The sequence below is a fragment of the Tenrec ecaudatus genome, unplaced genomic scaffold, assembly GCF_050624435.1.
Source record: "Tenrec ecaudatus isolate mTenEca1 unplaced genomic scaffold, mTenEca1.hap1 Scaffold_67, whole genome shotgun sequence".
Lineage (NCBI taxonomy): Eukaryota > Metazoa > Chordata > Mammalia > Afrosoricida > Tenrecidae > Tenrec > Tenrec ecaudatus.
In genome coordinates, this window is record NW_027459559.1 from 619600 (window position 1) to 637291 (window position 17692).

Below are 17692 nucleotides of genomic sequence, written 5' to 3' on the forward strand. Positions count from 1 at the left end.
GTGTCCTGCAGTCCCTTTTACCCAATAACCTTGGTGATTATACTTTAGAACCACATTTTCATTTGTGGAGATTAAAAAAGTGTTATTAAATAATGTGTTTTATGGAAACTGAATAAATTAGCCATTAGAAACTTATTTGGCTAAAAAAATATAATGCCAGTTTACAAGGAAATGTCTGGATAGGCTGAGTAGGCAGTCATAGAGCCGGCTCAAAGTTGGCAGTCAAGCACTTGCTTCATTGAATGTGTGTCACTATCCACAGTGTTGGAAGTAAATTGGCATCATGAATCAGGTTCCTGAAAGGTCCCCAAATCACTATTCCAAGGATTGAAACCATACTTTTTCCCATTCCATTTAGCCTTCCAGATCATTCAAGCTTTTAAAAAACAGGTCAATTTCACATTCAGTTCATCATCCCACATCTCAATTGGCTCATATCAGTTCAAAGACCCAGTAAACACAATCTCTGAGTTGTGCTGTATTATACTTATGATGAGCTGCATTATGACCATCTGCTTCACTTTCTGTTTTTAGAAAGTTTATCATAAGTAGCATGCACCCATGCTATACCACACACATCTAATGCCATTGTAGCTGTAAGTTTATATCCAAAGTATTCAAGCCCCACAGTCTGATGAAGGTGAGATATGTAAAGCTAGGGGGTGGGATTCCCCCATGCAGAGATTTTTCACTTTTATAAATATTAACAAACACACACATTAGTTTCTCTTGTTAGTTTTTTACAATTTTTTTTAATCAGGGGAGAGCTCGAACGTAGTCCCCCACTACCACAAATATGCAGTCGAGTTTCCCACATTTGGGGAAATCGCAGGGTTCAGCACATCCGGAGTGCAATGGATAAGCCTCGCCCTGGGAAAACCACCTTCTTGATCATGGTGTCTCCCCTGCCAAGTTTTTACAATTTTTAAAAAGATGTTCAGTTACTGTTTTGTTGGGGATTTTATATTTTGAATTTATTTTTTACCTCTTTTGTATAAGTAGGGAATTTATAGGGAAATATGTACTTTATAGAATAAATTTTAAGAACTAAAATATATTTTATCTTAAATAAATTAACGTATCTTTGATCTTACAGCTAATTCACTGATTATATATTTGCAGAGCCGACTTAAAGGATGAAAGAAAATTCTATCAAGAGTGTTACTTTTGACTTCAAAGCCTTCCGAATAAAGTCTTTTAACTACCTGTGGAAAAAAATAAGAATAGAAAAGCTAGTATCATGAGGTATTTGACTTCGGTCAGAACTGCCTCATGACAGAATCGTCAGGATGGGGCCGGTCATAACTCAGGACTGAGTATACTTGCATCCAAACAGTTACTGTGGGGTAGATTCGAAGTCATTGAAACCTGGTGTGCAGAGCCAAACTGAACCTTGTTAGATAGGGGCTGCAAGGCTCTGTGAGGGTTCAAAAGCAAACCACCAGGTCTGCCTTCTGAGGTACCACGATATGGGTTCAGATGATCGTTTAAGTTATGAATTGAGCACTTAACTGTTTGTGCCACCCAGAGATGGCTTGTTGGAAAATAGCTTTTCACTGTTTAGTGTCTTTCCCAAAAGGAAACGGGTGCTTACTTTTGTCCTGCCTCTTCTTATATTACTTGTGTTAGTCTGAGTACATTAGAGAAATAAATCCACAGAAACTGGAATGTATAAAAGGGAGCTTTAGATAAAGGGTAAATGCACATGGAGAAAAAATCCCAAACCAGTGCAGCCCAAGTGTACAAGTCCAACATTAGCCCATATGTCCCACACCAATCCACAATGTCCTCCTCCATCTCAACAAAGACATGCAGTGTGGGTGGCTGCAGGTGGAAAGAACTGCCCATCTGGGTTTCTGAGGTTGTTAACTCTTTACTGGAATTGAAAGCGCCTTTTGTGCGCCTGGGGCGGCTGGTGTTTGTAACCACTCAGACATGAGGGCTCCATCTCCTTGTGCAGGACTACTCGTGATTTATTATCTACCCCAATGCTGCTTCAAGGGTGGTACATGGGTCGGTGATAAACTGTGACCTGTTAAAAATCTGTCCATTTGTAGCTAGGTACAGAAGGGAAAGTCAGAGTGCAGGTCACTGCTATTTCCAATGCCAGCAATGTCATGTAAAGGGCAAAGCGTGCAGCAGGGTGTCTAGACGAAGGACACACTGAGGATGACGAAATACACCACTGAAAACCTTATGCTAATCATGGAAACACTGTCAGGTAGTGAAGGACTAGTAAACCAAGGCAGAACCTTGCCAGAGAGAGGGCCAGATGACGAACACTTCTGGTCAGACTAAAGGGGAGGGCCAGTGACAAAGAGCCAGGTCTTTTGCACGATGCATGGCCACGGGGGCTTCAAAGATGGGTTCAAACATCAAAAAGATATGAGGGTGGCCCAGGATTGGCAAGCCTTTCCTTGTCCTGTACATTGCGGTTGCTTTGAAGCAGACCAACTGGATAGTACCTACCAACAAGACCAACCAAGGAAGAGGAAGCCTCTATGATCCCAGAAACAGACATCACGAGGACGTGTCAGGAGACTTTTACAAAGGTAACCAATGTCCTGGTCCCTCATCACAGAAAGCTGGGGAAACACCATTGTCCTGGTTTACCAGATGTTTCCCAGTTGAATTACTGTCCAGCTGCCCATAGGAAGGAGAAATACCTATAGACATGACGGAAGGGAGGTTCACTCTGCTATGGGAATGTGTTAATCTGTGCACTTTAGATGTGGAAATCCACAGACACACGTGTATAAAAGAGAGTTGTAATTAAATATTAAATGCACATAAGAAACTTCCCTCAAAGATCTTTTTAATCTCATAAGCCCACCATTATGCCATAGGCCCCCCAGAATCCACAACCATCTACAAAAGAGATGGAATGAGGCTGACTGCTAGTAAGAGCCAAATCAGAGAAAGCAAAATAATCTCATATTTGGTGGGCATCTGCATATAGCTGGGGAGCACCCAAAGCTGTTTCACGTAGATAATGTGGCTTCTGCTCAGATATGTCTGAGTGTACGTGAGGTTTGGAAGGAGTAGCATTTAACTGGCTAAGGCATCATCTCACTTTACTGAATTTCAAAATCAAGATGCTCAAGAACTTGCAATGCTAAAGTGACCAATGAATGAATCATTCCGCCCTTCAATTAACAACACCTGTGCCTCTTGGAAATTTGGCGTGATAAGCTAACAATATGAGTGAGCATAACCTGATGTGAAAAACAGGAAGATACAGAAAACTCCATTGTTTAATGTAATTATTGTATACGGGAACCTGCAGGATGTAAAATTTCCCATCAACAACTGATGTTGGAAAATGATAATGCTCCTTAACCCTCCCCCACACCCCCCAAAAAAAACTCATGTTGAGGCACTCTAGAAATGAAAAACGTAAATCTGGGTGAGGCAACACTGAAGTCACCCTTTGAAACGCGGCATGTTAAGATTTCCTTCACATTCAAATAGTTGAAAATCTAAGGCATGACCTGAGAATAGTAAAACTGTTTGAGGCTCCATAATCGGTGCAGGGGAAACACCAGAATAATTGCCTCTTCCTTAATAAACTTGAATCTGCTGGAGTTATATTTGGGGGTGAGATATGGGAAACTGTTTGAGTTACAATAGTATGGAAGTAAAACAATTTTCACTGTGAGTAGCTCAAGTGTTTTCATTGGAATCGGTTGTCTGAATGACACCCACCTGGAGCTTTTTTTTTTTTTTTCAGTTGTAGCTTTTGATTCTGTGTCTTCTCTTCTGCAGGCTAGGTTTTCAGGGTATTGACTGCTCTTTCTAGACTTTTGACAAACCTTTAGTCTGCAGGTTTAAGGTCTGGTGCTGGCTGCAGTTTTGTCTATGGGAAGGAGAGGGACACAGAATCAAAGGGTTTATTCAGATGGTTTATGTGTCCTAACGTAGAAGTCAGACAGAACAGTCTGGTTACTGTAGTTGCCATCCCCCTGGGACTGAGTTTTGGCTGCAGGAGAAGAATGATAGGGATAAAAGTGATGCAAACAGAAGCAAGTATCTTTAATATATTGATGCGTTCAGACTCCAGCCTAGACACTGATCCTTTCTGGGGACTTTATATGCAGTCTCCCCTGACTCCAAAACAGTTCTGAGGAGTAGGAGATTGTGACTGAGTAGGAGGGCTCACTGCCTAGATATCACACGTCGTAGGACCACATGAGGGCTATTCCATGTCAAGCGGTGTCTTAGTGTGCCTCAATCAGTGTTTCTGCCCAAATCCCTAGGTTTCTGAAGTTCCTAGTACCTTGTGTCCTGCAGTCCCTTTTACCCAATAACCTTGGTGATTATACTTTAGAACCACATTTTCATTTGTGGAGATTAAAAAAGTGTTATTAAATAATGTGTTTTATGGAAACTGAATAAATTAGCCATTAGAAACTTATTTGGCTAAAAAAATATAATGCCAGTTTACAAGGAAATATCTGGATAGGCTGAGTAGGCAGTCATAGAGCCGGCTCAAAGTTGGCAGTCAAGCACTTGCTTCATTGAATGTGTGTCACTATCCACAGTGTTGGAAGTAAATTGGCATCATGAATCAGGTTCCTGAAAGGTCCCCAAATCACTATTCCAAGGATTGAAACCATACTTTTTCCCATTCCATTTAGCCTTCCAGATCATTCAAGCTTTTAAAAAACAGGTCAATTTCACATTCAGTTCATCATCCCACATCTCAATTGGCTCATATCAGTTCAAAGACCCAGTAAACACAATCTCTGAGTTGTGCTGTATTATACTTATGATGAGCTGCATTATGACCATCTGCTTCACTTTCTGTTTTTAGAAAGTTTATCATAAGTAGCATGCACCCATGCTATACCACACACATCTAATGCCATTGTAGCTGTAAGTTTATATCCAAAGTATTCAAGCCCCACAGTCTGATGAAGGTGAGATATGTAAAGCTAGGGGGTGGGATTCCCCCATCCAGAGATTTTTCACTTTTATAAATATTAACAAACACACATTAGTTTCTCTTGTTAGTTTTTTACAATTTTTTTTTAATCAGGGGAGAGCTCGAACGTAGTCCCCCACTACCACAAATATGCAGTCGAGTTTCCCACATTTGGGGAAATCGCAGGGTTCAGCACATCCGGAGTGCAATGGATAAGCCTCGCCCTGGGAAAACCACCTTCTTGATCATGGTGTCTCCCCTGCCAGGTTTTTACAATTTTTAAAAAGATGTTCAGTTACTGTTTTGTTGGGGATTTTATATTTTGAATTTATTTTTTACCTCTTTTGTATAAGTAGGGAATTTATAGGGAAATATGTACTTTATAGAATAAATTTTAAGAACTAAAATATATTTTATCTTAAATAAATTAACGTATCTTTGATCTTACAGCTAATTCACTGATTATATATTTGCAGAGCCGACTTAAAGGATGAAAGAAAATTCTATCAAGAGTGTTACTTTTGACTTCAAAGCCTTCCAAATAAAGTCTTTTAACTACCTGTGGAAAAAAATAAGAATAGAAAAGCTAGTATCATGAGGTATTTGACTTCGGTCAGAACTGCCTCATGACAGAATCGTCAGGATGGGGCCGGTCATAACTCAGGACTGAGTATACTTGCATCCAAACAGTTACTGTGGGGTAGATTCGAAGTCATTGAAACCTGGTGTGCAGAGCCAAACTGAACCTTGTTAGATAGGGGCTGCAAGGCTCTGTGAGGGTTCAAAAGCAAACCACCAGGTCTGCCTTCTGAGGTACCACGATATGGGTTCAGATGATCGTTTAAGTTATGAATTGAGCACTTAACTGTTTGTGCCACCCAGAGATGGCTTGTTGGAAAATAGCTTTTCACTGTTTAGTGTCTTTCCCAAAAGGAAACGGGTGCTTACTTGTGTCCTGCCTCTTCTTATATTACTTGTGTTAGTCTGAGTACATTAGAGAAATAAATCCACAGAAACTGAAATGTATAAAAGGGAGCTTTAGATAAAGGGTAAATGCACATGGAGAAAAAATCCCAAACCAGTGCAGCCCAAGTGTACAAGTCCAACATTAGCCCATATGTCCCACACCAATCCACAATGTCCTCCTCCATCTCAACAAAGACATGCAGTGTGGGTGGCTGCAGGTGGAAAGAACTGCCCATCTGGGTTTCTGAGGTTGTTAACTCTTTACTGGAATTGAAAGCGCCTTTTGTGCGCCTGGGGCGGCTGGTGTTTGTAACCACTCAGACATGAGGGCTCCATCTCCTTGTGCAGGACTACTCGTGATTTATTATCTACCCCAATGCTGCTTCAAGGGTGGTACATGGGTCGGTGATAAACTGTGACCTGTTAAAAATCTGTCCATTTGTAGCTAGGTACAGAAGGGAAAGTCAGAGTGCAGGTCACTGCTATTTCCAATGCCAGCAATGTCATGTAAAGGGCAAAGCGCGCAGCAGGGTGTCTAGACGAAGGACACACTGAGGATGACGAAATACACCACTGAAAACCTTATGCTAATCATGGAAACACTGTCAGGTAGTGAAGGACTAGTAAACCAAGGCAGAACCTTGCCAGAGAGAGGGCCAGATGACGAACACTTCTGGTCAGAATAAAGGGGAGGGCCAGTGACAAAGAGCCAGGTCTTTTGCACGATGCATGGCCACGGGGGCTTCAAAGATGGGTTCAAACATCAAAAAGATATGAGGGTGGCCCAGGATTGGCAAGCCTTTCCTTGTCCTGTACGTTGCGGTTGCTTTGAAGCAGACCAACTGGATAGTACCTACCAACCAGACCAACCAAGGAAGAGGAAGCCTCTATGATCCCAGAAACAGACATCACGAGGACGTGTCAGGAGACTTTTACAAAGGTAACCAATGTCCTGGTCCCTCATCACAGAAAGCTGGGGAAACACCATTGACCTGGTTTACCAGATGTTTCCCAGTTGAATTACTGTCCAGCTGCCCATAGGAAGGAGAAAAACCTATAGACATGACGGAAGGGAGGTTCACTCTGCTATGGGAATGTGTTAATCTGTGCACTTTAGATGTGGAAATCCACAGACACACGTGTATAAAAGAGAGTTGAAATTAAATATTAAATGCACATAAGAAACTTCCCTCAAAGATCTTTTTAATCTCATAAGCCCACCATTATGCCATAGGCCCCCCAGAATCCACAACCATCTACAAAAGAGATGGAATGAGGCTGACTGCTAGTAAGAGCCAAGTCAGAGAAAGCAAAATAATCTCATATTTGGTGGGCATCTGCATATAGCTGGGGAGCACCCAAAGCTGTTTCACGTAGATAATGTGGCTTCTGCTCAGATATGTCTGAGTGTACGTAAGGTTTGGAAGGAGTAGCATTTAACTGGCTAAGGCATCATCTCACTTTACTGAATTTCAAAATCAAGATGCTCAAGAACTTGCAATGCTAAAGTGACCAATGAATGAATCATTCCGCCCTTCAATTAACAACACCTGTGCATCTTGGACATTTGGCGTGATAAGCTAACAATATGAGTGAGCATAACATGTTGTGAAAAACAGGAAGATACAGAAAGCTCCATTGTTTAATGTAATTATTGTATATGGGAACCTGCAGGATGTAAAATTTCCCATCAACAACTGATGATGGAAAATGATAATGCTCCTTAACGCCCCCCCCACAAAAAAAAAACTCACGTTGAGGCACTCTAGAAATGAAAAACGTAAATCTGGGTGAGGCAACACTGAAGTCACCCTTTGAAACGCGGCATGTTAAGATTTCCTTCACATTCAAATAGTTGAAAATCTAAGGCCTGAGCTGAGAATAGTAAAACTGTTTGAAGCTCCATAATCTGTGCAGGGGAAACACCAGAATAATTGCCACTTCCTTAATAAACTTGAATCTGCTGGAGTTATATTTGGAGGTGAGATATGGGAAACTGTTTGAATTACATTAGTATGGAAGTAAAACAATTTTTACTGTGAGTAGCTCAATTGTTTCATTGGAATCGGTTTTCTGAATGACACCCACCTGGAGCTTTTTTTTTTTTTTTTCAGTTGTAGCTTTTGATTCTGTGTCTTCTCTTCTGCAGGCTAGGTTTTCAGGGTATTGACTGCTCTTTCTAGACTTTTGACAAAACTTTAGTCTGCAGGTTTAAGGTCTGGTGCTGGCTGCAGTTTTGTCTATGGGAAGGAGAGGGACACAGAATCAAGGGGTTTATTCAGATGGTCTATGTGTCCTAACGTAGAAGTCAGACAGAACAGTCTGGTTACTGTATTTGCCATCCCCCTGGGACTGAGTTTTGGCTGCAGGAGAAGAATGATAGGGATAAAAGTGATGCAAACAGAAGCAAGTATCTTTAATATATTGATGCATTCAGACTCCAGCCTAGACACTGATCCTTTCTGGGGACTTTATATGCAGTCTCCCCTGACTCCAAAACAGTTCTGAGGAGTCGGAGATTGTGACTGAGTAGGGGGGCTCACTGCATAGATATCACACGTCGTAGGACCCCATGAGGGCTATTACACGTCAAGCGGTGTCTTAGTGTGCCTCAATCAGTGTTTCCGCCCAAATCCCTAGGCTTCTGAAGTTCCTAGTACCCTGTGTCGTGCAGTCCATTTTACCCAATAACCTTGGTGATTATACTTTAGAACCACATTTTCATTTGTGGAGATTAAAAAAGTGTTATTAAATAATGTGTTTTATGGAAACTGAATAAATTAGCCATTAGAAACTTATTTGGCTTAAAAAATATAATGCCTGTTTACAAGGAAATGTCTGGATACGCTGAGTAGGCAGTCATAGAGCCGGCTCACAGTTGGCAGTCAAGCACTTGCTTCATTGAATGTGTGTCACTATCCACAGTGTTCGAAGTAAATTGGCATCATGAAACAGGTTCCTGAAAGGTCCCCAAATCACTATTCCAAGGATTGAAACAATACTTTTTCCCTTTCCATGTAGCCTCCCAGATCATTCAAGCTTTTAAAAAACAGGTCAATTTCACATTCAGTTCATCATCCCACATCTCAATTGGCTCATATCAGTTCAAAGACCCAGTAAACACAATCTCTGATTTGTGCTGTATTATACTTATGATGAGCTGCATTATGACCATCTGCTTCACTGTCTGTTTTTAGAAAGTTTATCATAAGTAGCATGCACCCATGCTATACCACACACATCTAATGCCATTGTAGCTGTAAGTTTATATCCAAAGTATTCAAGCCCCACAGACTGATGAAGGTGAGATATGTAAAGCTAGGGGGTGGGTTTCCCAACCAGAGATTTTTCACTTTTTTAAATATCAACAAACACACATATTAGTTTCTCTTGTTAGTTTTTTACAATTTTTAAAAAGATGTTCAGTTACTGTTTTGTTGGGAATTTTATATTTTGTGTTTATTTTTTACCTCTTTTGTATAATTAGGGAATTTATAGGGAAATATTTACTTTATGGAATAAATTTTAAGAACTAAAATATATTTTATCTTAAATAAATTAACGTATCTTTGATCTTACAGCTAAATCACTGATTATATATTTGCAGAGCCGACTTAAAGGATGAAAGAAAATTCTATCAAGAGTGTTACTTTTGACTTCAAAGCTTTCCTAATAAAGTCTTTTAACTACCTGTGGAAAAAAATAAGAAAAGAAAAGCTAGTATCATGAGGTATTTGACTTCGGTCAGAACTGCCTCATGTCAGAATCGTCATGATGGGGCCGGTCATAACTCAGGATTGAGCATACTTGCATCCAAAGAGTTACTGTGGGGTAGATTCCAAGTCATTGAAACCTGGTGTGCAGAGCCAAACAGAACCTTGTTAGATGGGGGCTGCAAGGCTCTGTGAGGGTTCAAAAGCAAACCACCAGGTCTGCCTTCTGAGGTACCACGATATGGGTTCAGATGATCGTTTAAGTTATGAATTGAGCACTTAACTGTTTGTGCCACCCAGAGATGGCTTGTTGGAAAATAGCTTTTCACTGTTTAGTGTCTTTCCCAAACGGAAACGGGTGCTTACTTTTGTCCTGCCTCTTCTTATATTACTTGTGTTGGTCTGGGTACATTAGAGAAATAAATCCACAGAAACTGAAATGTATAAAAGAGAGCTTTAGATAAAGGGTAAATGCACATGGAGAAAAAATCCCAAACCAGTACAGCCCAAGTGTACAAGTCCAACATTAGGCCATATGTCCCACACCAATCCAAAATGTCCTCCTCCATCTCAACAAAGACATGCAGTGTGGGTGGCTGCAGGCGGAAAGAACTGCCCATCTGGGTTTCTGAGGTTGTTAACTCTTTACTGGAATTGAAAGCGCCTTTTGTGCGCCTGGAGCGGCTGGTGTTTGTAACCACTCAGACACGAGGGCTCCATCTCCTTGTGCAGGACTACTCGTGATTTATTATCTACCCCAATGCTGCTTCAAGGGTGGTACATGGGTCGGTGATAAACTGTGACCTGTTTAAAATCTGTCCATTTGTAGTTAGGTACAGAAGGGAAAGTCAGAGTGCAGGTCACTGCTATTTCCAATGCCAGCAATGTCATGTAAAGATCAAAGCTCGCAGCAGGGTGTCTAGACGAAGGACACACTGAGGATGACGAAATACACCACTGAAAACCTTATGCTAATCATGGAAACACTGTCAGGTAGTGAAGGAGTAGTAAACCAATGCAGAACCTTGCCAGAGAGAGGGCCAGATGACGAACACTTCTGGTCAGATTAAAGGGGAAGGCCAGTGACAAAGAGCCAGGTCTTTGGCACGATGCATGGCCACGGGGTCTTCAAAGATGGGTTCAAACATCAAAAAGATATGAGGGTGGCCCAGGATTGCCAAGCCTTTCCTTGTCCTGTACATTGCGGTTGCTTTGAAGCAGACCAACTGGATAGTACCTACCAACAAGACCAACCAAGGAAGAGGAAGCCTCTATGATCCCAGAAACAGACATCACGAGGACGTGTCAGGAGACTTTTATAAAGGTAACCAATGTCCTGGTCCCTCATCACAGAAAGCGGGGGAAACACCATTGTCCTGGTTTACCACATGTTTCCCAGTTGAATTACTTTCCAGCTGCCCATAGGAAGGAGAAATACCTATAGACATGACGGAAGGGAGGTTCACTCTGCTATGGGAATGTGTTAATCTGTGCACTTTAGATGTGGAAATCCACAGACACACGTGTATAAAAGAGAGTTGTAATTAAATATTAAATGCACATCAAGAAACTTCCCTAAAAGATCTTTTTAATCTCATAAGCCCACCATTATGCCATAGGCCCCCCAGAATCCACAACCATCTACAAAAGAGATGGAATGAGGCTGACAGCTAGTAAGAGCCAAGTCAGAGAAAGCAAAATAATCTCATATTTGGTGGGCATCTGCATATAGCTGTGGAGCACCCAAAGCTGTTTCACGTAGATAATGTGGCTTCTGCTCAGATATGTCTGAGTGTACGTGAGGTTTGGAAGGAGTAGCATTTAACTGGCTAAGGCATCATCTCACTTTACTGAATTTCAAAATCAAGATGCTCAAGAACTTGCAATGCTAAAGTGACCAATGAATGAATCATTCCGCCCTTCAATTAACACCACCTGTGCATCTTGGACATTTGGCGTGATAAGCTAACAATATGAGTGAGCATAACCTGTTGTGAAAAACAGGAAGATACAGAAAGCTCCATTGTTTAATGTAATTATTGTATACGGGGACCTGCAGGATGTAAAATTTCCCATCAACAACTGATGTTGGAAAATGATAATGCTCCTTAACCCTCCCCCACACCCCCCAAAAAAAACTCATGTTGAGGCACTCTAGAAATGAAAAACGTAAATCTGGGTGAGGCAACACTGAAGTCACCCTTTGAAACGCGGCATGTTAAGATTTCCTTCACATTCAAATAGTTGAAAATCTAAGGCATGATCTGAGAATAGTAAAACTGTTTGAGGCTCCATAATCGGTGCAGGGGAAACACCAGAATAATTACCTCTTCCTTAATAAACTTGAATCTGCTGGAGTTATATTTGGAGGTGAGATATGGGAAACTGTTTGAGTTACAATAGTATGGAAGTAAAACAATTTTCACTGTGAGTAGCTCAAGTGTTTTCATTGGAATCGGTTGTCTGAATGACACCCACCTGGAGCTTTTTTTTTTTTTTTTCAGTTGTAGCTTTTGATTCTGTGTCTTCTCTTCTGCAGGCTAGGTTTTCAGGGTATTGACTGCTCTTTCTAGACTTTTGACAAACCTTTAGTCTGCAGGTTTAAGGTCTGGTGCTGGCTGCAGTTTTGTCTATGGGAAGGAGAGGGACACAGAATCAAAGGGTTTATTCAGATGGTCTATGTGTCCTAACGTAGAAGTCAGACAGAACAGTCTGGTTACTGTAGTTGCCATCCCCCTGGGACTGAGTTTTGGCTGCAGGAGAAGAATGATGGGGATAAAAGTGATGCAAACAGAAGCAAGTATCTTTAATATATTGATGCGTTCAGACTCCAGCCTAGACACTGATCCTTTCTGGGGACTTTATATGCAGTCTCCCCTGACTCCAAAACAGTTCTGAGGAGTAGGAGATTGTGACTGAGTAGGAGGGCTCACTGCCTAGATATCACACGTCGTAGGACCACATGAGGGCTATTCCATGTCAAGCGGTGTCTTAGTGTGCCTCAATCAGTGTTTCCGCCCAAATCCCTAGGTTTCTGAAGTTCCTAGTACCTTGTGTCCTGCAGTCCCTTTTACCCAATAACCTTGGTGATTATACTTTAGAACCACATTTTCATTTGTGGAGATTAAAAAAGTGTTATTAAATAATGTGTTTTATGGAAACTGAATAAATTAGCCATTAGAAACTTATTTGGCTAAAAAAATATAATGCCAGTTTACAAGGAAATGTCTGGATAGGCTGAGTAGGCAGTCATAGAGCGGCTTAAAGTTGGCAGTCAAGCACTTGCTTCATTGAATGTGTGTCACTATCCACAGTGTTGGAAGTAAATTGGCATCATGAATCAGGTTCCTGAAAGGTCCCCAAATCACTATTCCAAGGATTGAAACCATACTTTTTCCCATTCCATTTAGCCTTCCAGATCATTCAAGCTTTTAAAAAACAGGTCAATTTCACATTCAGTTCATCATCCCACATCTCAATTGGCTCATATCAGTTCAAAGACCCAGTAAACACAATCTCTGAGTTGTGCTGTATTATACTTAGGATGAGCTGCATTATGACCATCTGCTTCACTTTCTGTTTTTAGAAAGTTTATCATAAGTAGCATGCACCCATGCTATACCACACACATCTAATGCCATTGTAGCTGTAAGTTTATATCCAAAGTATTCAAGCCCCACAGTCTGATGAAGGTGAGATATGTAAAGCTAGGGGGTGGGATTCCCCCATCCAGAGGTTTTTCACTTTTATGAATATTAACAAACACACACATTAGTTTCTCTTGTTAGTTTTTTACAATTTTTTTTAATCAGGGGAGAGCTCGAACGTAGTCCCCCACTACCACAAATATGCAGTCGAGTTTCCCACATTTGGGGAAATCGCAGGGTTCAGCACATCCGGAGTGCAATGGATAAGCCTCGCCCTGGGAAAACCACCTTCTTGATCATGGTGTCTCCCCTGCCAGGTTTTTACAATTTTTAAAAAGATGTTCAGTTACTGTTTTGTTGGGGATTTTATATTTTGAATTTATTTTTTACCTCTTTTGTATAAGTAGGGAATTTATAGGGAAATATGTACTTTATAGAATAAATTTTAAGAACTAAAATATATTTTATCTTAAATAAATTAACGTATCTTTGATTTTACAGCTAATTCACTGATTATATATTTGCAGAGCCGACTTAAAGGATGAAAGAAAATTCTATCAAGAGTGTTACTTTTGACTTCAAAGCCTTCCGAATAAAGTCTTTTAACTACCTGTGGAAAAAAATAAGAATAGAAAAGCTAGTATCATGAGGTATTTGACTTCGGTCAGAACTGCCTCATGACAGAATCGTCAGGATGGGGCCGGTCATAACTCAGGACTGAGTATACTTGCATCCAAACAGTTACTGTGGGGTAGATTCGAAGTCATTGAAACCTGGTGTGCAGAGCCAAACTGAACCTTGTTAGATAGGGGCTGCAAGGCTCTGTGAGGGTTCAAAAGCAAACCACCAGGTCTGCCTTCTGAGGTACCACGATATGGGTTCAGATGATCGTTTAAGTTATGAATTGAGCACTTAACTGTTTGTGCCACCCAGAGATGGCTTGTTGGAAAATAGCTTTTCACTGTTTAGTGTCTTTCCCAAAAGGAAACGGGTGCTTACTTGTGTCCTGCCTCTTCTTATATTACTTGTGTTAGTCTGAGTACATTAGAGAAATAAATCCACAGAAACTGAAATGTATAAAAGGGAGCTTTAGATAAAGGGTAAATGCACATGGAGAAAAAATCCCAAACCAGTGCAGCCCAAGTGTACAAGTCCAACATTAGCCCATATGTCCCACACCAATCCACAATGTCCTCCTCCATCTCAACAAAGACATGCAGTGTGGGTGGCTGCAGGTGGAAAGAACTGCCCATCTGGGTTTCTGAGGTTGTTAACTCTTTACTGGAATTGAAAGCGCCTTTTGTGCGCCTGGGGCGGCTGGTGTTTGTAACCACTCAGACATGAGGGCTCCATCTCCTTGTGCAGGACTACTCGTGATTTATTATCTACCCCAATGCTGCTTCAAGGGTGGTACATGGGTCGGTGATAAACTGTGACCTGTTAAAAATCTGTCCATTTGTAGCTAGGTACAGAAGGGAAAGTCAGAGTGCAGGTCACTGCTATTTCCAATGCCAGCAATGTCATGAAAAGGGCAAAGCGCGCAGCAGGGTGTCTAGACGAAGGACACACTGAGGATGACGAAATACACCACTGAAAACCTTATGCTAATCATGGAAACACTGTCAGGTAGTGAAGGACTAGTAAACCAAGGCAGAACCTTGCCAGAGAGAGGGCCAGATGACGAACACTTCTGGTCAGACTAAAGGGGAGGGCCAGTGACAAAGAGCCAGGTCTTTTGCACGATGCATGGCCACGGGGGCTTCAAAGATGGGTTCAAACATCAAAAAGATATGAGGGTGGCCCAGGATTGGCAAGCCTTTCCTTGTCCTGTACATTGCGGTTGCTTTGAAGCAGACCAACTGGATAGTACCTACCAACAAGACCAACCAAGGAAGAGGAAGCCTCTATGATCCCAGAAACAGACATCACGAGGACGTGTCAGGAGACTTTTACAAAGGTAACCAATGTCCTGGTCCCTCATCACAGAAAGCTGGGGAAACACCATTGTCCTGGTTTACCAGATGTTTCCCAGTTGAATTACTGTCCAGCTGCCCATAGGAAGGAGAAATACCTATAGACATGACGGAAGGGAGGTTCACTCTGCTATGGGAATGTGTTAATCTGTGCACTTTAGATGTGGAAATCCACAGACACACGTGTACAAAAGAGAGTTGTAATTAAATATTAAATGCACATCAAGAAACTTCCCTCAAAGATCTTTTTAATCTCATAAGCCCACCATTATGCCATAGGCCCCCCAGAATCCACAACCATCTACAAAAGAGATGGAATGAGGCTGACTGCTAGTAAGAGCCAAGTCAGAGAAAGCAAAATAATCTCATATTTGGTGGGCATCTGCATATAGCTGGGGAGCACCCAAAGCTGTTTCACGTAGATAATGTGGCTTCTGCTCAGATATGTCTGAGTGTACGTGAGGTTTGGAAGGAGTAGCATTTAACTGGCTAAGGCATCATCTCACTTTACTGAATTTCAAAATCAAGATGCTCAAGAACTTGCAATGCTAAAGTGACCAATGAATGAATCATTCCGCCCTTCAATTAACAACACCTGTGCCTCTTGGAAATTTGGCGTGATAAGCTAACAATATGAGTGAGCATAACCTGATGTGAAAAACAGGAAGATACAGAAAACTCCATTGTTTAATGTAATTATTGTATACGGGAACCTGCAGGATGTAAAATTTCCCATCAACAACTGATGTTGGAAAATGATAATGCTCCTTAACCCTCCCCCACACCCCCAAAAAAAAACTCATGTTGAGGCACTCTAGAAATGAAAAACGTAAATCTGGGTGAGGCAACACTGAAGTCACCCTTTGAAACGCGGCATGTTAAGATTTCCTTCACATTCAAATAGTTGAAAATCTAAGGCATGACCTGAGAATAGTAAAACTGTTTGAGGCTCCATAATCGGTGCAGGGGAAACACCAGAATAATTGCCTCTTCCTTAATAAACTTGAATCTGCTGGAGTTATATTTGGAGGTGAGATATGGGAAACTGTTTGAGTTACAATAGTATGGAAGTAAAACAATTTTCACTGTGAGTAGCTCAAGTGTTTTCATTGGAATCGGTTGTCTGAATGACACCCACCTGGAGCTTTTTTTTTTTTTTTTCAGTTGTAGCTTTTGATTCTGTGTCTTCTCTTCTGCAGGCTAGGTTTTCAGGGTATTGACTGCTCTTTGTAGACTTTTGACAAACCTTTAGTCTGCAGGTTTAAGGACTGGTGCTGGCTGCAGTTTTGTCTATGGGAAGGGGAGGGACACAGAATCAAAGGGTTTATTCAGATGGTCTATGTGTCCTAACGTAGAAGTCAGACAGAACAGTCTGGTTACTGTAGTTGCCATCCCCCTGGGACTGAGTTTTGGCTGCAGGAGAAGAATGATAGGGATAAAAGTGATGCAAACAGAAGCAAGTATCTTTAATATATTGATGCGTTCAGACTCCAGCCTAGACACTGATCCTTTCTGGGGACTTTATATGCAGTCTCCCCTGACTCCAAAACAGTTCTGAGGAGTAGGAGATTGTGACTGAGTAGGAGGGCTCACTGCCTAGATATCACACGTCGTAGGACCACATGAGGGCTATTCCATGTCAAGCGGTGTCTTAGTGTGCCTCAATCAGTGTTTCCGCCCAAATCCCTAGGTTTCTGAAGTTCCTAGTACCTTGTGTCCTGCAGTCCCTTTTACCCAATAACCTTGGTGATTATACTTTAGAACCACATTTTCATTTGTGGAGATTAAAAAAGTGTTATTAAATAATGTGTTTTATGGAAACTGAATAAATTAGCCATTAGAAACTTATTTGGCTAAAAAAATATAATGCCAGTTTACAAGGAAATGTCTGGATAGGCTGAGTAGGCAGTCATAGAGCGGCTTAAAGTTGGCAGTCAAGCACTTGCTTCATTGAATGTGTGTCACTATCCACAGTGTTGGAAGTAAATTGGCATCATGAATCAGGTTCCTGAAAGGTCCCCAAATCACTATTCCAAGGATTGAAACCATACTTTTTCCCATTCCATTTAGCCTTCCAGATCATTCAAGCTTTTAAAAAACAGGTCAATTTCACATTCAGTTCATCATCCCACATCTCAATTGGCTCATATCAGTTCAAAGACCCAGTAAACACAATCTCTGAGTTGTGCTGTATTATACTTAGGATGAGCTGCATTATGACCATCTGCTTCACTTTCTGTTTTTAGAAAGTTTATCATAAGTAGCATGCACCCATGCTATACCACACACATCTAATGCCATTGTAGCTGTAAGTTTATATCCAAAGTATTCAAGCCCCACAGTCTGATGAAGGTGAGATATGTAAAGCTAGGGGGTGGGATTCCCCCATCCAGAGGTTTTTCACTTTTATGAATATTAACAAACACACACATTAGTTTCTCTTGTTAGTTTTTTACAATTTTTTTTAAT

The 17692-nt window shown here is 41.2% G+C and overlaps 3 non-coding genes across 3 annotated transcripts; all 3 read right to left on the reverse strand.

The window, feature by feature from the left end:
- Window positions 1-757: 757 nt before the first annotated feature.
- On the reverse strand, window positions 758-920 carry LOC142436806 (U1 spliceosomal RNA). The gene has a single exon (XR_012782122.1). It is a non-coding gene; the product is annotated as a U1 spliceosomal RNA (small nuclear RNA).
- Window positions 921-5035: 4115 nt separating this feature from the next.
- LOC142436799 (U1 spliceosomal RNA) lies at window positions 5036-5198 on the reverse strand. The gene has a single exon (XR_012782116.1). It is a non-coding gene; the product is annotated as a U1 spliceosomal RNA (small nuclear RNA).
- An 8214-nt stretch (window positions 5199-13412) lies between these two features.
- Window positions 13413-13575, reverse strand: LOC142436800 (U1 spliceosomal RNA). Its single transcript, XR_012782117.1, has one exon. It is a non-coding gene; the product is annotated as a U1 spliceosomal RNA (small nuclear RNA).
- Window positions 13576-17692: the final 4117 nt, after the last annotated feature.